Below are 27539 nucleotides of genomic sequence, written 5' to 3'. Positions count from 1 at the left end.
TTATTTTTAAAAATAATTTCTATGCCAGGACTGGTGGTGCACGCCTTTAATCCCAGTACTTGTGAGGCAGAGGTTGGAGGATTTCTCATACAGCTATAAAAACAAAAACAAATGTATTAATTAAATACAAACAAATCTATTAATATTACTGTAACATGACAGAGTGTAGATCTGATTTCTAAGACATGGCTTCCTTTCAGTTCTGTATGGCTATATTACTGCTAACATATGTTCTTCTAATTCAATTACTATACTCTGTACACATGGTATGCTATGACATCACTTGTCCTTGGCACCAACACATCATTCATGTGTTAAGTCTCCTCTGTTATTCTCATTATCCCACAAATTAAATGGATGAAAACAGACTTGCTTTAATAAAGGTAAAAACTTGTTTTTATGTGGAGAGCAAAAGAAATATAGAGAGAGCTAGAACCTTGTATATGAAATCAAGGAGAAGTGGCTCAAAGAAATCTGGAAATTAACTGACCCAAACACACAAGATTCTATAACTATTTCTCCCACCCGACCCCCCTTCCGTACATTTTAATATTGTAAAACCTCCTGCTGTTAGCCGACAGGTCTCCCCAGGATAAGTGAGGCTCAAATAGGAGGGTCACAGTGAATTTGAGGTCAACCTGAGGCAACAGAGTAAGTTCCAGGTCAGCCTAGGCTAGAGTGAGACCCTACTTCATAAACAACAACAACAAAACAATCTGAAACTCATTGTGTACATAGTTCAGATTTTTTTTTTCAAAAGATGTACTTTTTAGCAGGGCGTGGTGGCACATGACTTTAATCTCAGCACTTGGGTGGCAAAGGTAGGAGAATCGCTGTGAGTTGAGGCCACCCTGAGACTACATAGTGAATTCCAGGTCAGCCTGAGATAGAGTGAGACTCTACTTCAAGAAAAAGAAAAAAAAAAAGATACACTTTATTTGTTTTGCAAGCTAGGATTCAAAGAATATTGGTCACATCAGGGCCTCTTGCCACAATTGAACTCCAGGCACATGTGCCACTTTGTGCACGTGGCTTTTACATGGGAACACGGTGATCAAACCCAGGGGGCAGGCTTTGTAGGCAAGTGCCTTTAACTACTGACCCATCTCCCTAGGCCCCAAAACATACTTTTTTTTAAGGCAAGTCCAACACCCTAGCCTTTGTTTTAATGTGAGACAGGATTAGTGCACCAGGGACTCAAGCTACTGTAATCAAACTCCAGGTACATGTGTCACCTTGTGCATCTGACTTACACGGGGGGGGGGGGGGGGGGGGGTGGTCTTAGGCTTCACAGGCAAGCACCTTAGCCGCTAAGCCATCACTCCAGCCCCCAGAATATACTTTCAGTATATTTTGTATATTGTATATATTTTTAGTAAATCTTTACAAAGGGTGTAAGTTCACAATAAATTCCAGTCCCTAAACAAGCCAGACAATATTAACAATGTTGACTTAAAATATTAAGACAAAAATCAACCTATCAAGTAGGCAAATATGTAATATCTTATCACCCTGTTCTTTGCTTTGATTTTCTTTTGGGGGGGATTTCAAGGTAGGGCCTTGCTGTAGCCCATGCTGACTTGAAATTCACTACGTACTCTCAGGTTGGCCTAAAATTCCTCCTACTTCTGCCTCCCAAGTGCTGGGATTAAAGGAAGGCACCACCATGCCCAGCTTTATCACCCAATTCTTGAAATGATTTAAAAAATTAAAGTTCAAGTTATCAGTTAATAGAATTCACCAATCTCTACCAAAATTATCTCAACACAGGCTAGAGGGATGGCTTTGTGGTTAAGGTACATGCCTGCAAAGCCAAAGAACCTAGGTTTGATTCCCTAGGACCCACGTAAGCCAGATGCACAAGGTGTTGCATGCATCTGAAGTTCAGTTGCAATGGCTGGTAGCCCTGACAAGCTTTCTTTCTCTCTTCCTTTCTCTCCCTGTCAAATAAATAAAACAAATAACAATACTTCTAGAAGTTACTAATCCATTAATGAAATGCACACACTGAAACAAAAAAAAAACCCTCATTTCATTTATTCAACATTTTAGTCAAGGCAGATAATTAATAACTAACATTTATACACATCTTTTTGCCTGGTCTTCCACAATTAGATTGGTTAAGTCACAAAAATAGAGGAGAAAAGGATATGAAAAAGGTAACTAAAGAATTTCAAACTGGAGCCGGGTGTGGTGATGCATGTCTTTAATCCCAGCACTCGGGAGGCAGAGGTAAGAGGATCACTGAGAGTTCAAGGCCACCCTGAGACTACATAGTGAATTCCAGGTCAGCCTGAGCTAGAGTGAGACCCTGCCTTGAAAAACAACAACCCAAGAAGAAAAGGAAAAAAAAAAAAAGAATTTCAAACTATTTTTCACTAATAAGTTTATACCCATTATATAATATTTCAAAGCCCATACAAATCATTTATGTGAAGTGTACAATTTGGTGGGGTTTTGCATGTTCAGAATTGTAAAATTATCAACATTCTGGGAAAATATTCCATAGTATTTTATGACCCCTCCATTAAGAAGCCTCATACTGAGTCTGGGAGTGTAGCTCAGTAGTAGAATACATGTACAAGGATCTAGATTCCATTCCCACCCAGCAACAGAAAAAGGAGAAATACCTAACAGTAAGCAATCACTCCTTATTCCTTACATTTACTTATTCTTGACATTTTCATATGAATGGCATCATGCAACATGAAGCTGTCTGTGACTGGTTTATTCCATTTCAGAATGCGTTTCTGCAAGTTCACTAAAGTGACTAAAGTGAAGCATGTGTCAGTATTTCATTTATTTTCATTGCTAAATAACATTCTATGGTATGGTATATAATTTATATGTATATACTTGAAGACATTTGGGTTGTTTCTATAATAGTTTTTTTTGTTTTTGTTTTTCAAGGTAGGATCTCTCTCTCGCCCAAGAATTCTCTCTAGCCTCAGTGTGGCCTCAAACTCACAGTGATCCTCCTACCTCGACCTGCTAAATGCACACCTTTAATCCCAGCACTGGAAGGCCAAGGTATGAGGATTGCTTGGAGCTTCAGTGAAACCCTAGCTTGAAAAAAACAAACAAACAAAAAGGTGAGCACCACCACACCTGGCTATAATAATTTTTTTAAACATTAATTCCATTAAGATTTAAAAGAAAATATTTTCTAAAGTCTTCGTACAGGGGCTGGGAAGATGGCTCAGGTTTAATTCCCAAACTACCCACACAAGCCAAATGTAAAAAATGGTGCAAACATCTGACATTCATTTGCATAGGCAAAAGCCCTAGCATGCCCACACCCACACACAAGCATACATGTGTGCAAATAAATAAACATGAAAAAATTAGTCTTTGTGCAATTAATCCTAAAGAGCCAAAAGCTCAAAAAAGAACACCCAAAGGCTAATACTCAAAACAGAAAAATCTAATGTAGAAGCTACAGGTTACGTAAGGAGTTCAGTCAGATGTGGTGGCTCACACCTTTAATTCCAGCACTTGGGAGACACAGGTAGGAGGATCACAGTGAGTTCAAGGCTAGCCTGGGACGACTACAGAATGAGTGCCAGGTCAGCCTGGGCTAGAATGAGATTCTACTTTGCAAAAACCAATAAATACATAAATAAATACCATGTTCAAGCACACATGAAGAGACAACATTACAACATTAAAAATGTCAACATAGGGGCTGGAGAGATGGCTTAGCGTTTAAGGTGCCTGGCTGTAGACCCTAAGGATACAGGTTCAATTCTCCAGAACCCACATAAGCCAGATGCACAAGGCAGCACAAGCATCCAGAGTTCATTTGTAGTGTCTAGAGGCCCTGGCATGACCATTCTCTCCCTCTCAGTAATAACAAATAAATTCTTTTAAAAATAAAGTCTAAAGCACAGAATGGTTGCCCATACCTTTTAATCCCACTCAGGAGGTTGAGGCAGGAGGATCATGTAAACTGAGGACAGCCTGGGCTACAGAAGGAGTCACAATCTAGGCTAAAGACTCTAACTTGGGAAAAAAAATCAATTACCTTAAAAATGTCTACATAGTGCACAATGCTAAATTCAATTATGGTACTTTATCATTCCTTACACTTTTTAAATCTCCCTATGTTGCTTAGTCTAACCTGAAAGTCCTGTAGCTCAGGGATCCTCTGGTTTCAAGCCTTCAATGTAGCTGGGACCACAGGTTATTGTCATGTACTTAACTTTTATTTCATGAAATGGAGATCATAATGATAAAACTTCTTGATGTATTTTACATCTATTTAAATGTAAAGTAAGCTAAAAAGAAGATCACCAAAACACATACATAAAATGTTGGTGCTGACATTTTGCACTGGTAAAAACACTGAAAACTTAATGCCTACCCATAGCAGAATAGATGAACTTGGGTCTATTTCATACAATAAAATACCACACAATGAGATTATAGTAAATAAACTATGCATTGAACAAAGACCAACCAGAAAGAAGCATACCTCAGTGAATGACAAAAGTCAGAATATATGTCTTGGGGGAATGAGGAAACCTAAAATTTCAGAAATGTTCTGGATCATTCTGACTGGTGCTTATTTAGTTAAGTTATATCCTGTCAAAAAGTAACATTTTAAGGGGTGGGAATATGACTCAGTGGTAGGGTGCCCATCAGGTGTGAGGCCCCAGTACCACAAAAAATATTTAACTTATAAAATTAAATTCTAATTTAATTAATTTTATATAAGCTACTATAAAGATAGCACTGTTTTTGTATATGGGGGGTGTGGGCCATTCTAAAGCACTTTTTCTGGGATTCCCAGTTTCCCTGAGATGCTATTCCAAGAGGTCAAGCAATGAGTGGTATCTCATGCCTGTAATTCTAGCACTTGGGAGGCTAAGGTAGGAGGATCACCATGAGAGAAAGTTCTAGTCTGGGCTAGAGTGACACTGCCTCAACAAACAAATCAAAATTATTTCCTAAATAAGACATTACTTGCCATTTTCACTGTCATTCATTCTCAAGTGCACAATGGACTTCTTCCAGAGGCCACATGATATTATTACAATAGCCTGAAAGCAGAAGCAGACAAAGAATCCAGCTGTTTGTTTTTTAGAGATCTGCAAGAATTGTAAAACATCATCACTCTTCTCACCAATTTTTTTGGAAAAGTTATTTTTTTCCATAAAAAATATTTACACTGATATATTATTTCTGTCATTTTAAGTGCATATATAATATTTAAAGATCTCTAATTTCTAATATAATAAGTATTAATAAAACCCCACATACATAAGTGCTTTGTGGTCCTTTCTTGGTCTTGAGGTCATCAAGTCTGAGAATGTGGAGCTAAGAAATACAATAAAAACCAGTAAGTTTCTATTGATGGTTTTCTTAAAATAATGCAAAGGAGGTATCACTATTTCCTCTGAAACCATCTGTGCCAGACCCAACAACAAAAAAATCATTGCTATTATATTTACTGAAGGTACATTCATAGTCAATTCAGAAAAAATATTTTTCCATTAAGTATTCTTTTTCCTGACAGGCTACAATTATTTTTCAGTAGCATTAATGTTCTTATACCTTGAGGTAGACTTGAGATGAAAACTAAGTTTTGAACTGGGATCATAACTCAGTAGTAGAGTAGTACTTACTTATGTATGAAGCTCTGGGTTCAATCCCTGGCACAACAAAACCCACAAAACAAATTATACCCCAAATACCAAGTAGATGATCCCTAGATTCACACTACCAGCCAACCACATCCCAAAAGACTCTAACTTACATAAAGCCTTGTTGATGCCACCTATGTGTAGAGGTAGGGTGAGGAAAAGCATTTTAATAACTTCCATTTTACCTATTCTATTTTCCTTTACTTGAAATTTTCTCTAGACTGCAGTTTACACCCATTATCTCTAGGGTAAAGATAAAATTCAAGAACTTTTAAAAATTTTAAAACCTTATTTCTGCAAAGCCAATCAAGAAGGGTTGGGAAGAAAAAGTGTCAAAGTTTTTTAAAAAGCTCTATGCATAGCCAGGCGTGGTGGCACACACCTTTACTCACAGCACTTGGGAGGCAGAGGTAGGAGGATCACCATGAGTTTGAGGCCACTCTGAGACTACATAGTGAATTCAGGTCATCCTGAGATAGACTGAGACCATACCTCAGAAAACCAAAGAGAGACAGAGAGACAGAGAGGGAGACAGAGGGAGGCAGAGAGAGAAAGGGAGGGATATATCTAGCCTACTTGGGCAAGATGGCTTTGCTTTTAACCTCAGCCTGGGATACTGGGTGAATTTCAGGTCTACTTGGGGCTACAGTGAGACCAAGCTTGCCTTAAAAAAGTACTGCATCTCTTCTACAACACCTTGGTCTTACTGTTGTCATGAGTACCCAAGAGGTCCGTGAAGTTCACAGAGTGGGACAACTGGAACTATAAACTAGTCTTCTAACTCTCACTTCAGTACCCTTCCACTGACTTAAAATATGAACGCTATTTTAAAAAGAACAGAAAAACTACACCCAGAAGATAGGAAACAATGAAATTACAGCTACCTTAAAAAATAACTCTTATTTTTGCAGGGCTAGAGATGTTTTAGCACTTAAGGCATTTACCTGCAAAGGCAAAGGACCTCAGTTCGATTCCCCAGGACCCACATAAGCCAGATGCACAAGGCGGCGTATGCATCTGGAGTTCTTTTGCAATGGCTAGAGGACCTGGCACACCCATTCTCTCTTTCCCTCTCTCTGCCTCTTTCTCAAATAAATAAAAAAAAAAGTTCAAAAAAACTATTTGTGTACACACACACACACACAAATGAAGAGGTCAGAGAACAACTTCCAGGTGTCTGTACTTGGACTTTTAAAAGCAGGGTTTCTTGGTACCACAAAAGAAGTGCAAACCAGACTAGGTGGCCTTTAAGTTTAGGATTCTCCTAGCTCCACCTTCCATTATCACAAGAGCATTGGGATCACGGAAGCATGCACCACCTTGCATCCTGCTTTATGTGGGTGCTTAGAGGAAACTGAACCAAGGCCAGCAGGCTTTACAAATGGCTTTAACCACTGAGTCATATTCCCAACCCCACAACAAAATTATCTTAAAAGTAGCAAAATAATATCTGCACAAAACAAAGAAAGCATACAGCTAATGCTGTTCGAACTCCCTTACACATGGAGGATGAAGGTTTTGATAATCCACCCTTTTAAATATTAAGACACCACATGTTGGGAGAGTAGTCATTCTAAAATCCAGATTCCTTTCTCTCTATGACCTTTCAAGATAGTTTCCAGAGACAGAGGGAGTGAGGTTGGGAGGAGTTGAAAGCGTTTTGCTCAGGACTCTACACAGAGACAGAAGTATTAGTACCACTTCCCTTATAATAGCAGCCCTATGGCTCTCATTATTTTATTCCATTCTCTAAACCATTATTTATCACTAAGCAGAACTATTTTTTCTTTATTGGGTGTGTACACATGTGTGTACACAAGTGGAGAAGAGAAATTGACAGTGGCTGCTTCCTCAATTGCTCTCCAACCTTGTATCTTAATATAATAAATACCTCTCAAGTGAACCTGGCTTAACAATTCAGCTAGACTAGCTGGCCAAGCACTCCCAAGGATCCGCCTGTCTCTGACTCCCCAGTGCTGGACTTATAGGTATGTGCCACCACGCCTGGCTTTTATATGGGTGCTGGGGTTCCAAATTCAGGTTTGTATACTTGTGTGGCAACTATCTTACCAACTAACCTATCTCCCCATCCCCAGAGTATCTTTTAAAAAGAACAAAAAGAAGCTGAGGAGATGGCTTAGTGGTTAAAAGTACTTCCCATGTGAGCATGAGGATCCAAGAAAGCCTGAGAGACTGCTTAAGTTCAGCCCCCAGGATCCACATAAACAGCTGGGCATGTCCGCACACCACTGTAACCCCAGTCCCATGGGAAGCAGAGACCAGAGAAATCCCTGTGGCTCACAGAGAAAAAAGGAGGACTATGGAGATGGTTCAGGGACTCAAGGCAGTTGCATGCAAACCTTGATGGCCTGGGTTCAAATCCTTAGTACTCACATAAAGCCAGATGCACAAAGCACCACATGCAGCTGGAGTTCCTTTGCAGTGGCAAGAGGCCCCAATACATCCACACACACACACACACAATGTATCTCTCTCTCTCTTAAATAAATATTCATGTGTTTTTAAAAAGGAGGCCTAGAGAGATAGCTAGCATTTAAAGAAAGCACTTGCCTGCAAAGCCAAAGGACCCGGGTTCAATTTCCCAGGAACCATGCAAGCCAGATGCACAAGGTTTATTTACAGTGGCTAAAGGTCCCAGCCCACCCATTCTTGGTTGGCCTCTTTCTCACAAATAAATAAGTAAAAAACACATTACATTAAAAAAGGAATGCTCTGGGATCAGTGAGACTCTGGCTCAAGTATGAAGGGGCAGAAGAGTGATGAAGCACCCAAGTACCCCACAGCAGGGGCTGTTTCAAAAGAAAAGCAAAGAAACAAAGGCAGTACCACTGCAAGTTCAAGGCCAGCCTGGTCAGAACAGTGAGACCCTGTCTGGGAGGGAGGAAATGGAAGGGTTGAGCACCATTATGGATCATTTTATTAGTGGGGAGAAAAAAATAACCTTGCAAATGTAGGCTGGAACTATCTAATGACTGTTGTCATAAAGCTAGCATGTGCTTTGAGCAGTATTTGAGGAGAGAGAGCTGGAGGAGATTAAGCACACTAAAGCAATTGTCAGAGCTTATTTTCATAACATTTCAGTTACCTTCACAGTGGGGAAGGGAACCCTGTCAGTAAAAGGAGAATTATAGGAAGATTTTTTTGTTGCTGTTCTCTATTCAGCTATGCAGCCACAAGAATCATCTTCACCAGCCAGGCCTGGTGGTGGTAATCCTAGCATTTGTAAGGGTGAGGCAGGAGGATCACATGGAATTTGAGGCGAGCCTGGACTAGGAGACCCTGTCTTTCAAAAAAAAGAAGAAAGAAAGAAGCCAAGAGTGGTGGTGTACACCTTTACACTCAGCATTCGGGAGGCACAGGTAGGAGGACAGCCATGAGTTCAAGGTCACCCTGAGAATACAGAGTCAATTCTAGGTCAGCCTAGGCTACAGTGAGACCCTACCTTGAAAAAACAAATAATAAGAAAGAAGAGAAAGGAAATGGGCCATTATTTGTGCAAGGCTGTAGAGGTGTAGGGAAAGGATCAGAAATTAAGCCTAGCCTGAGATACAAGAGAGCCTGTCTTCAAAAAGCAAAACAAAAATAAACCTTCCTGGGGCTGGAGAGATGGCTTAGCGGTTAAGCGCTTGCCTGTGAAGCCTAAGGACCCCAGTTCAAGGCTCGATTTCCCAGGACCCACGTTAACCAGATGCATAAGGGGGCGCACGCGTCTGGAGCGTCTGGAGTTCGTTTGCAGTAGCTGGAAGCCCTGGCACGCCCTGTCCTCTGTCTCTATCTGCCTCTCTCTCTCTCTCTCTCTGTCACTCTCAAATAAATAAATAAAAATTTAAATAAATAAATAAATAAACCTTCCTCCAAGTGTTCTTCCTTCTCTATCTGAAAAAAGTCACCTTTCAGAGTCAAACAAACAAGTGTTACCTGTTTCAGGGGTTTTCCCACCCTCAGAATGCATTAAATTATAAAATGTCTGTTTTACATTCCCCTTACAAATACAATCTTTACAACACATTTTCTATCATTTCCTACTTCATTCTCATTATCTTATTCACCACTAAGACAAGTCAACCAACATAACCAACGTGCACAACTCTAATCCAGAGTAAGTGTAAAGACTCATCCCCATAATCTAGCTCACTGTATCTAAAGGATATTAGGTTTAAGAACTCCAGCTGATCCTTTTATACTTGTTTTCTACTCATTTTTAGAAAAGGAGCAAAATACACCTACACTTGCAAATAAATACACAAGATACTGCTGCAGAAGTATAGCAATGCTTCTGAAACCAAATTGTCCTCAGCCAATACCACTTTGGAGGAAAAAAAAAAAAGAAACCACTTTCATCAATGGTTCTATTGCACAGAAATCTGAACTTGACCTAAGGGAAGAAGGATTAAAGTTATTAACATTTGTACATAAAAGTGGTGACCTCAGAAACTTAAATAGACCATGGTCAAGGACTAGTTTTCTTTTCTTTTCTTTCTTTTTTTTTTTTTTTGAGCCAGAGTCTCATTCTAACCCAGGCTACCCTCAAAGTCATTAATGATCCCCCTACCTCAAATCTCACAGGTTCTGAGATTAAAGAAAGGCATGAGCCACCTTGCCTGGCCTAGTTAACATTTTTTAATGGGGAACAGGGAAGTAGATCACAAAGTTCTTCTAAGAGACCCTCACTCTTTACTCTCAACCACAGTATGTGCTGCCATCTCATTTTCCAGCCCACCACAGCACATTAAAAAACAGACTGAGGGGCTGGAGAGACGGCTTATAACAGTTAAGGCACTTGTTGGCAAAGCCAAAGGACCTACGTTTGACTCCTTAGTACCCACATAAAGCCAGATGCACAAGGTGCACATGCATCTTTAATTTGTTTGCAGTGGCTAGAGGCCCTGACCTGCCCATTCTCTCTTTCATTCTCCTGCCCCCTCCAATAAATAAATAAAACATTTAAAAAAACAGATATCAGAAATTACAAATAAAATAAGCTATCTAGCCCAGGCTAACCTGCAACTCACTCTGTAGCCCAGGCTGGCCTCAAACTCATTATCATCCTTCTACCAAAGTCTCCCAAGTGTTAAAATTAAAGGAGTGGGCCACCATACCTGGCTTGAGAAGACAATACTCAACATACACAAAAAAAGAGATTGCTTAGCGGTTAAGGAGCTTGTCTGAGAAGCCTACAAAGACTTGTTTGAATCTCCAGGCCCAATATAGCCAGAGGCAAAAGTGATGCAAACGTGCAGTGTCGCACATGCGCACAAGGGGGCGCACACATCAGGAGTTCGTTCACATTTGTTGAACGGCCCTGGCATGCCCATTCTCTCTCTCTCTCTTTCACCCTCTCCCCCCCCCCCCCCCCCCCCCCCCCCCCCCCCCGGTGATTAATGCACTTTCCTGCAAAGCTTAAGGACCTGGGTTTGATTTACCAGTACTCACATAGAGCCAGATACACATGCATCTGGAATTTGTTTGCAGCAGCTGGAAGCCCTGGTGTACCCATTCTCATTCTCTCCCTCTCCCTCTCCCTCTCCCTCTTTCTCTCCTTGAAAAAAAAAATACATGAAAAGTATATGGGAAATTGGGAGTGTTAAGTGGATAGGGGATAGTAAAGTGTAAAGTAAAGTAAAGTAAAATATTAAATGCTGGACAGTCCAATTGATGATGAGCTTTGAGCAATATTTACAAAAGCAGTACCTAAAACAGAAGGCAAAGGATTCATGAAAATGACTTAATATATCTTCTGTAAATTATGTGACTGATGGGAAGCTGATTTGCCATAATAATCAGAAACTCAGAGAAAAACATTCGCCCAAAAGTGTTTATGTAAGGCAAACTCATCCCCTCCCAAAAAAGAGAAATGGTGGGGTAAAGGAGGGAAGCAATTTAAATAAAAGGCATATAAGATATGGGAGCAGCCTAGGTGCCCATAAACAGAAACATGGATAAAGAAAATAAAGTACATATAAAGAAAGGAGTTTTAGTCAGCCTTAATGAAGAATGAAATTGTCATTTGTAAGAAAATGGATGGAACTGGAAATCACATTAAGCAAAATAATCCAAGTTCAGAAGAAAAATAACAAATGTTTTCTCTCATAGGCAAAATCTGTATTTAAATAAATATATTTATGTAAATATGACGTGAAGGTAGGAAGACTGTGAGGACAGGTAGGGGTCTAAAGAAAGGGAAGAAAAGGTAAAGGAAGTTAATAAAGACAATGTTTTTCATGTTTTCCTCATTGATTATATATAAATGTGTGTATGTGTGACATGAAGAAGGGGGATGACTGAAGGAGTGAGACGGGGAAGGGGAGTACATTACAATGATTTACATGTATGAAAAGTAAAATACAGTTGCTTGTATATAGTGAAATTATCAGGTTAGGTTCGTGTTTTGATTTTATTATCTTAAGCATCTCAATATTTTTAGAAACAATATATTAATTTCATAATTCTAGAGCATTTAACACCTTTTGAAAGCTTTCCATTAAATATTAAATTATAGCCTACCTGAAAGTAACCTTTGGCATTCTGAAAATTTATACAAACACTATTGCCGAAGACACCAAATTAATATATTTGACAACATCCTTTACCAACTTAGCTTACATCACTGGACTGCTTTCAAAATTGTGGTTTTTTTTTTTTTTGTCTCAAAGGCTAACCTCTAAAGTGGGATCTAATTTTTATACTTAACCAGCATTTTTGATAGAACAGTTCTGCTTTTCTTACCTTATAATTCTATTACCTGGAACAATAACTAATACACAGTACACTGTACTCATTTAAGATACAATTGAATTTTCCATTTAAGTATAAAGCAAGATTCAAGAGAGTAAAAGATAGTAACAACCTGAAGAAAAATATGATATGTTGAAATTAATCCTGAAATCACAAATTCTTTAGGAGTGATTCCCTACATGGGAACTTGTTAGAAACACAATATGCTAGGCCTCTACTACTGACTTACTGAATCAAACTCTAGGGGTGAGCAGAGCAATCTTTTAACCTGCCCTCCAGGTTTGAGAACCACTGTACCAAGCCAGGAAAGGCAAGCAGGATCACGAACTAAATCCAGCCTCCTTGGTTTTTTTGTTTATCCCACAAGCTATTGCTTTCACATAGGAACATTTACAATCAAATTGATGATAGGAAACATTAACTTTAAACTCCAATTAAGCAAAATGATGTATTATTACCCCCCAACCAAATTTTTCTCATTAGATCTGAATTATGCTTTAATTGTATCGTTACATTTTTTCTTTCACCATACAAAACTTAATGTTCTCAATCTTGCCCACAAAGTACAAAATATTATCTGCTTCAAAGTGTTATGAAGACCAAATAAACATTTCTACATCATCTTGATCAAAGACCAAACACTCTAAGGTAGAATGTGTGTCTAATACCATATAGCAACTTCTATCCTCTCTCAGGTAAAAGTTAATAAGTAGATTCACTTAGTAATTTCAAATAACAAGTTGAGAAAAAAAGAACAGAAAAGAAATACATAACCAACCAGAAAACAGATACATAACTAAAAACCAAAATTTATAACTCTCAATAGTCACTAGTCAGCAAGGAAAAAAAGGCATTACAGAAATGAATGAGAGGCTTCCCTTTTCCTCTGAAGTCTTTTTTATTTTTTTCCATTTCTGTATTCAGACTATAGAGGCTGGGATCTAATATCTAAGATAAGTGGCTCAAAATCTTTCCAAGGAAACCAATTTCTTTGAACATGGGTCTAACATGATCAAAGCTTGCATAACTTATAACTTAGAGAAAGGATAAACTGTAAGATGTCATAAAAAGATGACACGTCTGTATAGAGGTTTAGCATAATTTATTTGAACACATCCATTGGAAGAAAAGGTCAAATTTGGTCACACATGGGGTTGGGTAGGTTAGAGAACAGGACTTCAAACACACATGTTTACTATGTGCCCAATCCTTCCTAAACATTTTAGAGTATTGGCATATGTGACCCTGTCTGTTGCCTCAGTTTCATGGACTGTAAAAGTGAGTATAGCTGTTATCCCAGTCTCTTGGCAATAGCTTTACATGAATTATTACATGAATGTAAACATTTTATTTCTGCTTACTTATGAGAAAGAAAGGCAGAGAGAGAATAAGCAGGCTAGGACCTTTAGCTACTGCAAACGAACTCCAGACCCATGTGTCACCTTGTGCATCTGTCTTACATGGATTCTGGGAAACTGAACCTGGATCCTTAGGTTTCGCAAGCAAGCACCTTAACTGCTGAGCCATCTCTTCAGCTCCCCTTATATGAATTGATGTAAACTGAAAATTTTAGGAACGCCACCAAAACCACTGACCTCCAGAAAAGAACAAGACATTATAAAAAAATAAGCCATGAAGGCAGACTATTTAGGAAGACAAAGGGGACTGGAGAATAAGAGGGACAAGAAAGAACAATTGGGGGAGGGGGCTGAATATCACCAAAGCAGACTATAAACATGAAACATCAAAATGGAAACCATTGTTTTGTACAATGAAATACACTATTTTTTTTAAACCTGGAGCTGGAGCTGGAGCTGGAGCTGGAGCTGGAGAGATGGTTTAGCAGTTAAGGCACCTGCCTAAGAAGCCTAAGCACCCAGGTTCGATTCTTCAGGTCTCACATAAGCCAGATTCATATGGTGGTGTATGCCTATGGAGTTCCTTTGCAGTGACTGGAGGCCCAGGTGCACCCATTCTCTTTCTCCATTCCCCTCTTTGTGTCTAATTAAAAAAAAAAAAAAAACCTGGGGCTAGATAGATGGCTCAGCGGTTATAGGTTCTTGCTAGTAAAGCCTGAAAGTCCTGATTCAATTCCCCACTGCCCACATAAAGCCAGATACAATGTGACACAAGGCCCTTGAAGGCCCATATTCACTCTGTCTTCTTTCTCACATTTTAAACTTGAAGAGCAAGTATAGAGGTTTCTTTGTTAATAGGAACAAACCTGCAACTTTTTCTAAACTCATAGGGAACATCAGCTCTTTGAAAGTTCTTTCAAACTGTATTCAATTAGGCAAAAGAATGAACATGAAGAATGTAAATGTTTCTCTTGGTCCTGTCCTGTAAGAGTAAGCAGTCATCTAGTAAGGTTACTTAAGGTTTTCATGACCTTCTTTCAAACAGAGGCCAGGCCTGGTGATTTCAAATAACTTTCCAAGTCCCACCTGGTGGTGCAGAACTCTAATCCCAGCTACTGGAGATGCTAAGGCAGGAAAATCACAGGATTAAGACTTGCCTAGGCTACACAGCTAGTTTAAGGTCAGCCTGAGTAACTTATCAAGACCCCATCTCAAAATAAAATGTAAAATGTTTATTTCAAAAAGGCTGTGTATGTGTTTCATCAATTCTGTACATGCAGTTGAAGTCAAAAGAAGTCAAGCACGGCCCTAGACTTGGCCATTTGAGCAATCAACAAGAAGTTATTGTAAACAACATTGTCATAGGGCATGTTCTGTAATACCCAAAGATAATGGACAGAACCCCCTAATCTTATGCATACTATCTTGGTTATTCATTCTCAATGGGCCATTTTCCTCAGGTGAAAATGATTTGTTTGAGTATAGCCACTCCAGAATTCACCATGAAAGTATTATCAGGTCAAGTGACTCTAAGTGGTGAGGAGAAAAGCAATAAAACAAAAAAAATCATACACAATAGTTACTATATATCTATACCCCAAGCATTTTCTGCAGGCTAAGGATCAGTGATTCAGGATCCAGTCTGAGATACAAGAAACCAATCAAAAAGAACTTGGATGACAAAAAGATGTTTGTTTTAATATAGGGTTCTCCCTATGTTGGCCAGTCTAGTCGCTATCTTTTGGGCTCAAATAATTCTGCCTAAGGCTCCCAAAGGCTGTGAATATAGGCAAGCACAAAGTTTTAGAGGACAATACCAACCAAATCATCTGAATATTATGACAAACACCCAAATGTATAACTAACCAGAAAAGGATTAGCAGGAGAAACAAGTAACATCAGAGTATGCCACTTCTACCCAAAAGTGGTTTTGTTGGTTTTTTTTTTTTTTTGGGGGGGGGTGAGAAGAAAGATTGCTCAGTGGTTAAAGGTGCTTACTTGCAAAGCCTGAAGGCCTGGGTTCAATTCTCCATTACCCACATAAAGCCACATGCACAAAGTAGCAAATACATATGGAGTCCATTTGCAGTTTCCAGAGGCCCTGGGGTACCCAAACTCACTCACTCTGTAAAATAAATATTTCCTAGCCAGGCATGGTGGCACACGCCTTTAATCCCAGCACTTGGAAGGCAGAGGTAGGAGGATCGCCGTGAGTTCAAGGCCACCCTGAGACTACAGAGTTAATTCCAGGTCAGCCTGGACCAGAGTGAGACCCTACCTCGAAAAACCAAAAAAAAAAAAAAAAAAAAAAAGAAAGAAAGAAAGAAAGAAAGAAAGAAAATAAATATTTCTTTAAAAGTAGTTTTTGTATGTTTGTTTTGTTTTGTTATTGGGGGACAGGGTCTCATGTAACCAGGGCTAGCCTTGATCCTCCTGTTTCTACCTCCACCTGGCTTGACCAAGTTTAAAACATAAGTTCCACAATTCATAATACCAATATGCCAAGAATCTAAAAATAATATATTTCTGAGCTAGAGAGATGGCTTAATGATTAACTCACTTGCCTGGGAAGCCTGAGGACCCAGGCTCGATTTCCCAGTACCCACATAAGCCAGATGCACAAGGTGGTGCATACATTTGGAGTTTATTTGCAGTGGCTGGAGGCCCAGACATGCCCATTGTATCTACCTCTCCCCCAAATAAATAAATATATTAAAAAATAATCCATTGCTGGGCATGGTAGTGCAGGCCTTTAGTTCCAGAATTCCAGAGGATGTGGTAGGAGGACTGCTGTGAGTTCAAGGCCACTCTGAGACTACAGAGTAAATTCCAGGTCATCCTGGGCTAGTGTGAAACCCTACCTCAAAAAAAAAAAAACAAAAAAACATCCATTTCCACTATCCTTGACATGGTCTTCATTGAAGACAAGTTCAGAATAAAATTCTATTTTATTTAAAGAAAATGGAAATAGGGCAATTCCATTGGCTTATAGTATAGCAAGGTCTATTTCTTATTTAAAAAAAAAAATAGATTCAGAGTTTGAGAGATGGCTTAGGGGTTAAGACTCTTGCCTACAAAGCCAAGGGGCCCAGGTTCAATTCCCCATGATCTATGTAAGCCAGATGCACAAGGTGACACATGCATCTGGAGCTATGTGCAGTGGCTAGATGCCCTGGTGCACCCACCCATATTCATTCATTCTCTCTCTGTCCCAATAACTAAGTAAAATCAAGTTCACTTAAAAAAAAATTCAGTCTCTTATGAGGTACACAAAAGAATAAAGAAAAATGGGGCCTAGGAAGGACTTTAGGCATTAACTAATCCAACTCCTCTCCTTTTACACAATATAAGCTTCTAGACAACAGTAATTATTAGAACAATGCCAAGTACATAGCAAATGACAAATAAGTATCTCTGAATTGATAAAATGAAAGTCAATACATTATTAAGATATTAAGGACATTAACTCTAGACCTGGAAACATACCCCTGAGAAAGTACTTAGAACAGATTAAAGAGATAGGTCATGAGAGTCTGTTTTGTATTTGGAATCTGTCTCTTACATCTAATTTACCTAGTGCCTGAAATTATCACTGTTTCTGTTTGTGTCACGAGTTTTTGACATGACTAACAAAACTAAATTTCAAGGGTACTGCTATCTAGCAGCACACAAAATGCAAAGGAGCTGCATATCCTCCCTTTCCCTAAAGTGAACTGCAAAACATCTGGTTACACACCAGACTTACTTGTTGAGGTATTTTTTTTTCAATGTCCAGTTCCTGCTCTCAACTCAATTATAACCTACAGCGAATAAGACAAATACAAACTTATTTTTTTAACTGTTCCACAGATGATTCTAACAGTTAAAGGCAGAAAACCACTTTAAGGCAGTGACTGAGAATAAAATTGGAACCAAGCATGGTGGCATACACCTTTAATCCCAGCAGTTGGAAGGCAGACGTAGTAGAATCACTGTGAGCTCATGGCTACCATGAGACTACACAGTGAATTCCAGATCAGCATGGGCTAGAGCGAGACCCTACCTTGATAAAACAGAAACAAAGAAGAGAAAGAGAATAAAATTGGAAACCCCGCAGTCAGTGAAGTACAGCAGGCCTGAAGTATCAGGTACTGAGGAGGCTGTGGCCAGCCTGAGCACCATAGGGAGACCCGATCTTTAAAAAAAAAAAAAAAAAAAAAAAAAAAAAAAAAAAAAAAAAAAAAAGCTAAAACAACAACAAAAAAATCAATTTGCTACTGAATACACGCATAGGGCACATGGAGGTTATGTGTGTTTGTGTGCTGAAGACCACTTAATTTGCATGTGTTTGAAGAATTTTAATTGTTTAGCCTTTTGGCTAAGATCAAGTATAGGACAAATTTTAGATAAAAGATCTCATCCTCCCAATAGTACTTTGTTTTTTCGAGGTAGGGTCTCACTCTGGCCCAGGCTGACCTGGTATTGACTATGTAGTCTTAGGGTGGCCTCAAACTCATGGCAATCCTACCTCTGCCTACGGAGTGCTGGGATTAAAGGCGAGTGCCACCACGGCCGGCTTCTCCAGAAAATACTTTGTATTACTTTATTGTCTTTTAAAAACATATTACAGAGCTGAAGAGAGGGCTTAGCAGTTAAGGTGCTTGCATGCAAAGCCTAAAGGCCCAGGTTCAATTCTCCAGGTCCCACGTAAGCCAGGTGCACATGGTGGTGCATGTGTCTGGAGTTCGTTTGCAGTGGCTAGAGGCCCTAGTGTGTCCAATCTCTCTCTCTGTCTCAAATAAATAAATAATAAAATCAGAAAAAAATTACCAAAAAATCATATTACAGTAGCCATCACTTTATCATCAACAGTAGTAACAAATTCAAGCCCCAGAAAACGTCTTATTTTCCATATAGACATCAGAGCAGGGCATGCTGTTACACCCCTGTAATCCTAGCACTCATGGAGTAGGGAGGATCAGGAATTCTAGGTCAGTCTCAGCTAGTTTCAAGCCAGCCTGAGCTACATGAAAGAATCTAAAAATGAAAAAGTGTGGGCTGGAGAGATGGCTCATTGGTTAAAGTCATTTGCTTGAAAAGCCTGACTACCTGAGTTCAATTTGCCAGTACTGACAAAAAGATAGAAGATGCACAAGGTGGCATATGCATCCAGAGTCTGACTGCAGTGGCAGGAGCCCATGAAGCACCTTCTCTCTCTCTCTCCCCACCCCTCTAACAAATAAATACATAAGCAGAGAAAGAGTAATACAAAAGAACATGGGCTGAGAAGATGGCTTAGTGATTAAAGGCAATGGAGTTTGCAGCAGCACAAGGCCCTGGCATGTCTATACTCATTCACTCTTTCCCTCTTCTCAAATAAATAAGACATGGGTTTAAAAAAAAAATTCAAGACCACTGAAGTCCTTCCTGTTTTATATAATTTAACCACAGTGTTTTAAGGAATCTGGTGTCACATTAAGAATGTGTATAGAGGGCTGGAGAGATGGCTTAGCATTTAAGGTGCTTTCCTACAAGCCAAAGGACCCAGGTTCAATTCCCCAGGACCCACTTTAGCCAGATGCACAAGGTGGCACATGCGTCAGGAGTTTGTTTGCAGTGGCTGGAGGCCCTGGCGTACCCATTCTTCTCCCTCTCTCTCTCTCTCCCCCCTCCCTCTCTGTCTGCCTCCTTCTCTCAAATAAATAAGAATTAAGAAAAAAAGAATGTTGATAATGCAACATCCAAAAAAAAAAAAAATGCTAATGGTAACTCAGTACTAACACTACACCCACACCTTAACATCCCTGAGGTGGAGCACAATGACCAAAGGTTTGTTATTGCTCTTTTGTTCATTCCATAAAATAATTATCAATCAATCTTACAGAAATGCAAAATGAAACCCTCAGGTCTTTCAATTCTCAATCTGATATAACAGAATTTCACTATACTGTTCGTTTATTTATATGACAATTTTGATAAATTATCAGGAGTCTGTTTTTGAGCTAGGCATGGTGGCTCAAATTTACAATCCCAGCTAAAGGGTAATCACCATGAGTTTGAGGCCCCATGTAGTGAATTCCAGTCAGTCTGGGCTAGAGTAAGGCCCTACCTCAAAGAAAACAAAACCAAACCAAATGTTGTTTGATGTATTTCGGGAATGTTAAATTGCCTAATATTATTTTAGTCACAAACCCACCAAATAACCTAATACTCTCAATTGGTTGGGAGACCCAGTAGTTAAAGAACCTATTTGCTGCATCTCCTTTTCCCAATCAAGGTATTTCTCAAGTGTCAGGGTTTGACATTGTTAAAAACAAAACTAAATCTAAAGCTACTCTGGTATAACAAACCAACCCAAACTCTAAATGTTTCCTTAAAACTGTTAGTCAAGGCTGGCACGGTGGTGCATGCCTTTCCAGCACTTGGGAGGTAGAGGTAGGAGGATTACCTTGAGTTCAAGGCCAAACTGAGACTACATAGTGAATTCCAGTTCAGCCTCAGCTACAGTGAGACCCTACCTCAAAAAATAAATAAATAATCAGGCACAGTGGCACATGCCTTTAATCCCAGCACTCAGGAAGCAGAGGTAGGAGGATGGCAAAGAGTTTGAGGCCACCCTGGGAATAAATACATAGTGAATTTCTGGTCAGCCTGAGATAGAGCAAGACCTTGCCTTGAAAAACAAAAACTAAATAAATAAAAATAAAAATGGGGTGGCGCACGCCTTTAATCCCAGCACTCGGGAGGCAGAGGTAGGAGGATCGCGGAGAGTTCGAGGCCACCCTGAGACTACATAGTGATTCCAGGTCAGCCTGAGCCAGAGTGAGACCCTAACTCGAAAAACCAAAAAATAAAAAAAATAAAAAAATAAAAATAAATAAAAATAAAAATAAAAATGGGGCTGGAGAGATGGCTTTGCAGTTAAGGTGCTTGCTTGCCTGCAAACCCAAAGGACCCACATAAGCCAAATGCACAAGGTGAAGCATGCATCTGGATTCAGAGCTCGTTTGGTGCAGCTGGAGGCCCTGGCATGCTTATTCTTTCAATCTTCCTCTTTCTCTCAAATAATAAATAACAATTTTAAAAACAAAAACAAAAACAAAAAATAGCAGTCAAGGGATGGACAGCTGACTTGGTAGTTAAAGAAAGGAGCTTGCTTACAAAACCTGATGGCCCAGGGTTTGATTCACCCATATCCACATAAAGCCAGATATACAAGTGGTGCATGTATCTGGAGTTTGTTTGCAGTGACAGAAGGCCCTGTTGCACCCATTCTCTCCTTCTCTCACTCAATAAAATAAAAAAAGGTTTTTAAAAAATGGTAGTCAATATCATTTCACTAACAGCACAAATTCTTAAATACCTCTGGCTGACCATGACCATGACCATGTCAGACAGCAGTCTCTCATCAATAAAATGGAAATGTTGCCTATATATTATAATAAATGAAAATGCTTGGGGCTGAAGGGATGACTTAACAGATAAGGCATTTGCCTGCAAAGCCAAAGGACCCAGGTTTGATTCCCCAGGACCCACGTTAGCCAGATGCACAGGTAGTACACACATCTGGAGTTCGTTTTCAGTGGCTGGAGGCCCTGGCGCACCCGTTCTCTCTCTCCCACTTCTCTGTTAAATAAATATTTTTTTTTAAAAAGAAAATGCTTAATGGTGCTGACCTATAACTACTGATAGTTCTACTTACTGAAGGTATCTAGAAAACAAATTAATTTTCTAATCTATGTGAAAGATCTAGAATAGCATGCTAAAAACAACAGCGCAGTGGTTTTCAACTGTGACTGCATATCAAAATCATACACAGTTATCTTACCTTTGCCCAGGTCCTACATCAGACCCACCTACACCAGACTCAGTCAATTAAGATTCTGGGGATAGGACCCAGGGATCACTACTTGAAACTAAAACAAAAAACCTCCCCCCAAGAGATTCTTTTGTTTTTAAATATTTTATTCTTATTTATTTGAAAGGATGGGGGAAAAGAGAGAGAGGAAGAGAATGAGTGGGACCAGGGCCTCTAGACACTGCAAAAGAACTCCAGATGCATGCACTACTTTGTGCGTCTGGCTGTTATGTGGGTAACTGGGGAATCAATTTCATGGTAGTTAGGCATGCAGGAAAAGCACCTCAAGCACTGAACCATCTCTCCAGCCCATCCCCCAAGTGATTTTAATGTCCGAATCAAGAACCAATTCAAAATGTTAAAACTATGTAAAAATATAAGAACATAGCAATAAATATGATCACTTCCAAAGATACAAGGTTCTAAAAAAAAAAAATCAAATAGAAACCTTGTTTCTAAATTTTGGAAAATATTATATATCTATATATTCAGCATAAAGATAACTACACTACATAGGCTAACATAAAAAATATAGGAGGGGTGTGGTGGCTCACGCCTTTAACCCCAGCACACAGGAGGTGGCTGTGAGTTTGAGGCCACAGTGAGACTACAGAGTGAATTCCAAGTCAGCCTTGGCTGGAGCTAGACCCTACCTTGGATTAAATATATAATATATATATATATATATATGTTATTTTAGAACAAAAAAATCAATTATCTCTATATTCCATGTTGGAAGTTTACTGCCTTGTCTTATCAAGGACTAATCCTTTAATACAAACCCATATACATTTCAAATAACTTTCTTTAGCCTGCTTGTTTAAACAAAAATTAGTTTCAATATTCAAATTTTAGAAGTATAAAAACTGTGAAATTGATCTAATGAGGTAAAAATACAACAGTAGAACATTTTTACGTGTCAGGAACTGGATGACTGAAAAATCATAGCATCCATTTTAAAACCTTTAAGTAGCATTAATACTATATCAAAAATGATTTCTAAAGAGGTACCCACTAAATCTTTTTTTTTTTCTCCAGATAACAGAAAATGCGTTAAGATGCTGGAAAACAAAAGATCCAAAATAAATCCTGCTGGAGCATCCCATTGATATGAAGAGAAAGATGGGATAACAAGAGGAGATCCCAATCATTTGGTGAAAGGTAAAATCTGTCCTTCAAAGTTACTTTTGGAAAGAACATGTACTGTTCTTGCAGTTTAATCCCTCCAGAAATTCTCACAAAAATCTACCAATGCCAGGAAACAAAAGGAAAAAAACAGCATGAGAACATTTAAAATAACAAGGAGCGCAACAGTGACAATGACCTGCAAAAAAAATGTATAAAAAAACACAGAGAGAAAAAAATTTAAATAGATCAAAAGTTGTTTTTTTCTAATTAGAGAAAGCAAAGAATACTAAAAACAATATTAAAAAAAAAACATTTTGAGCTCACCCTTGCAACATAAATTCAGGCTTTCACTCTACTCAGACACTAGAATAAAGTTTAAAGGGTTAAAGTTACAAGTATGACAAAGCACATGCATGAGTTTAAAAATTGAGAAAACAAATTTAATACCTAAATCTTCCAAGATCTGAACGGTTTTTGCTGAAGTCAAAATGGCAGCCCAGTGAATCAGTAGACAGGGAGATCTAAGAGAGAATTTGTAGTCTATTTTTAAGTGCAAGTGTACAGGTTAAGAAAGTCAAGATAGTCTTGGTTAGTCCTTATCAATAAAGGTTGATAATCAGGTCCAGCAGAGGTCTTATGTACCTGCTGAAAAGTTTCCTAATCAATGCACCTCAAATTATTCTTCCTCCAAAGTACATTACAAAAGAGCCATTTAGGAAACTCGTGGTTTCCCAGATATAAGAATGCTACAAATGTCTCTCTCTTTCCCAAAATAAAGCCTTAATATTTAGGCTAAGCCCACAATTCCCTGAGTTAAATTCAAAGAAAATCCGAAGCAATTATACACACCTGTAAACTGCAGGGTGAAAATTCAATTAACGCTATAACTACTAAGTTCCAAAAAATTAAAATGGTTAATTTAAGCAAGTTGTAGTGAAAAAAAAAAAATCTTACAATTGCTAGTTGCTGCAGAAACCTATGCAAGCACAACAACCACCAAAAAAAAAAACCCTGCTATACACCTGCTCCCTAACTCTTGAACGTAAATGCTTCACAATGAATGAAAAAGCAGCTCTTTCGCAAATCTGCAGCCTCCCCATGACGAGACTCTAAAGGTTTTTTAATCAAGTCCCAAACTCGCACAGGCTAATCTATTTCGTTTTGCAGAAACGACTAAAGGTAGAAAGGTGGTAGGTCGGTGCTCACCGGGACGCGATTTCGGCATCAAAACATCGTTCGCGGCTTTGGCCTTGAGCGAGCGAAGGGGGGCGAAGGAGGTGTGGGAGGCTGATAACCGCCCCGGGCTCCCAGAGCACAGGGCCGCGGAGAAACTGCGGGTTATCTCGGGTGGGTGGGGGGAGGCGGACAAGTCGTCAAGCCTGATAGCCAGGCGTAGCCGAGGCCTAGCTCGAAGGCTCCAAATCACTCCACCTCAGTAATGGCGTTTGGTGTCAAGTGGAACGAGACAGAGGAGTTAGGAGAGGGGGCGCGAGGCCGCGGTCGACCCGGCTGGGGGGCCGCCTCTCCCCCCTTTCCCCCTCCCCGAGGATGGAGGAGGGGGCTGCACGCCGCGCCCGGGAGACTCCATCCTTCCAACTCGGCTCCAGACAGGACGGGAAGGGGGAGAAAGGGGGAGGGCCAGAGCCGTCAGCCATTTTCCCTTCCAGTCCAAAACACACAGGCACGCTCTCGGGACACCGGGTAGGCACAGCCCCGAGACCCCCGCGCGCGTGCTGGTGCAGCTCGGGGCCGAGGGCAGGGGAATGGGAAAGCCCCAGGGGCCGGCCGATGGTCACCGAGGGAGGGACGCTCTTGCGCACGCACACCCCCTCGCCCTCCTCCCCCTCCATCCAGCTGTTTGGTCCCGGAGAGGCGACAGAACCCCCGACCAGGGCTGCCTACTCACCCACACAACCCAGGCGTCTTCCAAGAACCAAGCACGCGGAGGAGGCAGCGGCGGCAACAGCGAAGCTGGGGGAGGGGGGTCTGGACGGGGCCTAACCTGGGTGCATCCCAGGCCCGGGCTTGACGGGAGACAAAAGTGTGTCGAGAGGCTGCAGCACAGCAGGCTCGGTGCTACACACGTACAAATGGAGGGGCTGCACACCAAGCCCGCCCTATGGCCGCGGTGGCCGCAGCCGCCACCTCCTCCTCCTCCTCCTCCACAGCCGCCGGCGGCCCTCTTTCCCCTTCTCCCTTCGGGCTGGGGCTCTCAGAGCAGAGACAGGCTCCGGGCTGTGCGTTTCTCCTGCGTCACCTCCTCCTGCTCCTCCTCCTGCAGCGACAGTTTCACCTTCCCCTAGACGCCGCCTCTAGCTCCCGCTCTGGGCCTGGTCACTTTGCCGCAGCTCACTCCTCGCTGCCCGGGCCGGGGAGAGCACCGAGGCGCTCAAGCAGCCGCCTCCCGGCAGAGAGGAGGCGGCGGCGCTGGGCTCCCACGACGCCTGGGAGTCGTTCAAAGCGGGAGGGGCTCGACGGGACAGAGAAGACGGCCCGAACGGGGCCGGCTAGCAGAGGTGGCGGCTCCGGCGGCGGCGGAGACTAGCTTCCGCAACCGCGGGTGCCCGTCCTCGTCAATATGGCGGATCCGGCAAATCAAAAAAAAAAAAAAAAAAAGATAGAGAGGGAAAAAAACCGCTCGGCCAGTGGTGGCGGCGGTAGCAGCGTCAGCAACAGCGGCGGCGACGGCGGCACAGACTCCCACCAGCCCCAGCGAAGCTCTAAGCGCGGAGATGCTCCGCCTCCGTCAGGGCCCGCCTCTCAAAGGGCTCGCCTCCCGACCCTCCTCCCGCCTGGCTCCCTCTAGCTAGCTGCGTCCTCTTCCCGTCCACCTCAGACTGGGAAGAGTGGGAATGCGATGACGCTCGCCGCCAGGGGGCCGGGCCAGGCTGCAGATGCCTGGAACGTCGAGGGCTGGGTGGGGGAGGGGAAGACAATGCGGTAAAGATTCCTCTTGCTGTGCGGTTGCTTCCGGGCGGCCTCTCAAGGGTCACGCTGCGGCCGGCGACACTGTTCCGTACCCTCTCGGCTCGAGAGCTGAGCGTGGGCATAGATGGCACGAGGATGGGCCGAAGCGATGGGGGGGGGGTTGGGAGGGCCCAGAAAAATCTGGCGTGCCACGCCGGTGAAGGGGGCTGGGCTGTGGGAAATGACCTTAGTGTGTGGCCACGAGAGAGTTAAACGAGTGCGCTGCACCCGCTATCGCCGAGTTTGACTTGGGCTGCTTGTTTTTGTTCCATTGTGAACCGAAGATCCGCCGGCGAGTACCCGGATGATGACGTCACCGGTCTCCCCCCTTTTCCGACATTGTGGGGGGAGGGGTGGCGGAAAGATAAGCTCTTGAATCCAAGCGCGCTAGGCGGTCGCAGCCGCTGTACCTGGGGGTCCCCACGGCGCAGCTGACCCGTACCATGTGACAGATCAACGGGCAGTGCAGCGGGGCGGCGGCGGTGGCGGCGATGCAAGGTCCCAAGGGTTTGGCCTCCTGCTTCTCGCCGATAGGGGGAAGGTGTGGCTATATCTCCTGTAGCGGGAGGAGGGCACCCTGGGAGCAGAGGTCTCCTTCCCACCCTATGAGGGAGGTGCTTGGAACAATTCATTCACACGATCCTGCAGCATCAGTACCGGAAAATGTTTCAGCGTCCTTCAAGCCCAGCTGCCTGGTCCCGTACATTTTGACCACAAGAACCCTTTAAACCGACCAGTAAAACCAAAAATTAAACAGGATCATGCATGGAAGACCGACTGAGCAATACTAAATGTAGCAAGATGAGCTTCCGTTGCCAAATCGACATTCAGTGTCAGAACCCGGAAGGGACCTAGGAACCCATCCGCAATGTCACGGACTATTTTCTACATGTTTATAGTACAAAATGCGGACTGCGGAGGAAATATCAGGCCAATTTCAAATAAATGGAGGACTGTTTGGCACTATTTTATACAGTCTACCTTTAATGTCCAAATGAAATAAATGGAGTTCTTGATTTATCACATTTCCTTTTTACTTAAAAATGTCTGTGGGCACCGAATCTCATATAAAATCAAAGCAAAGCCTAGAAAACAAGATCTATTATATTTTGTATAGGACTCTTGAATTTGGTTATGCTATACATTAGTTTCTAATAAAGGACTGTTAAATTGGAATACGAACTAATGTTAGCGACTGAGAGCATGTCACCGTATCACATTTTAAAACCATTTCTCTACAAACTAGACTACTTAGAGTTTTAACCACAAAAATTAATAGTATGTACCAAACACAATATTCAGAGACCTAATGAATCTTTGCATGTATGATCCTGTTTTGATAATTACTTCCATACATGGCTTGCCCCCCCAGTATGGGCTTCTCAAGAATAGAAGCTACAACGCATATAACAGTAAGTGCCCTAAGTGCATGGTAGCTTTATTTAATCCACAAAAATCCTGTGAAATAGCCAGAACATATATTTTTTATCCTTGATTGTAGATATGGAAACAGAAAGAGTAATTTGTCTCAAATCACCAATCACCATTGATCAACAGGTTTTTTTTAATTTTTATTAACATTTTCCATGATTATAAAATATATCCCATGGTAATTCCCTCCCTCTCCACCCCCACACTTTCCCATTTGAAATTCCATTCTCCATCATATTACCTCCCCATTACAATCATTGTAATTACATATATATAATATCAACCTATTAAGTATCCTCCTCCCTTCCTTTCTCTACCCTTTATGTCTCCTTTTTACCTTACTGGCCTCTGCTACTAAGTATTTTCATTCTCATGCAGAAGCCCAATCATCTGTAGCTAGGATCCACATGATCAACA

The 27539-nt window shown here is 41.2% G+C and overlaps 1 protein-coding gene across 4 annotated transcripts in view; it reads right to left on the bottom strand.

Annotated features, from left to right (window-relative positions):
• Positions 1–25336, bottom strand: part of Usp9x (ubiquitin specific peptidase 9 X-linked) — a 162091-nt gene extending 136755 nt beyond the window's left edge. For 2 of the 4 annotated variants that reach the window (XM_045140214.1, XM_045140217.1), the window contains exon 1: positions 24631–25336. The gene's annotated coding sequence lies outside the window, so the exon portion shown is untranslated. Of the gene's footprint in view, positions 1–23171; positions 23246–23930; positions 23949–24630 lie in introns of those variants that run through there. The other 2 variants (XM_045140215.1, XM_045140216.1) reach the window with 2 other exon arrangements.
• Positions 25337–27539: the final 2203 nt, after the last annotated feature.

This window comes from Jaculus jaculus, chromosome X (genome assembly GCF_020740685.1).
Source record: "Jaculus jaculus isolate mJacJac1 chromosome X, mJacJac1.mat.Y.cur, whole genome shotgun sequence".
NCBI lineage: Eukaryota > Metazoa > Chordata > Mammalia > Rodentia > Dipodidae > Jaculus > Jaculus jaculus.
Note: the sequence above shows the minus strand (reverse complement) of the source record. Positions and strands in the feature narration are given on the sequence as shown.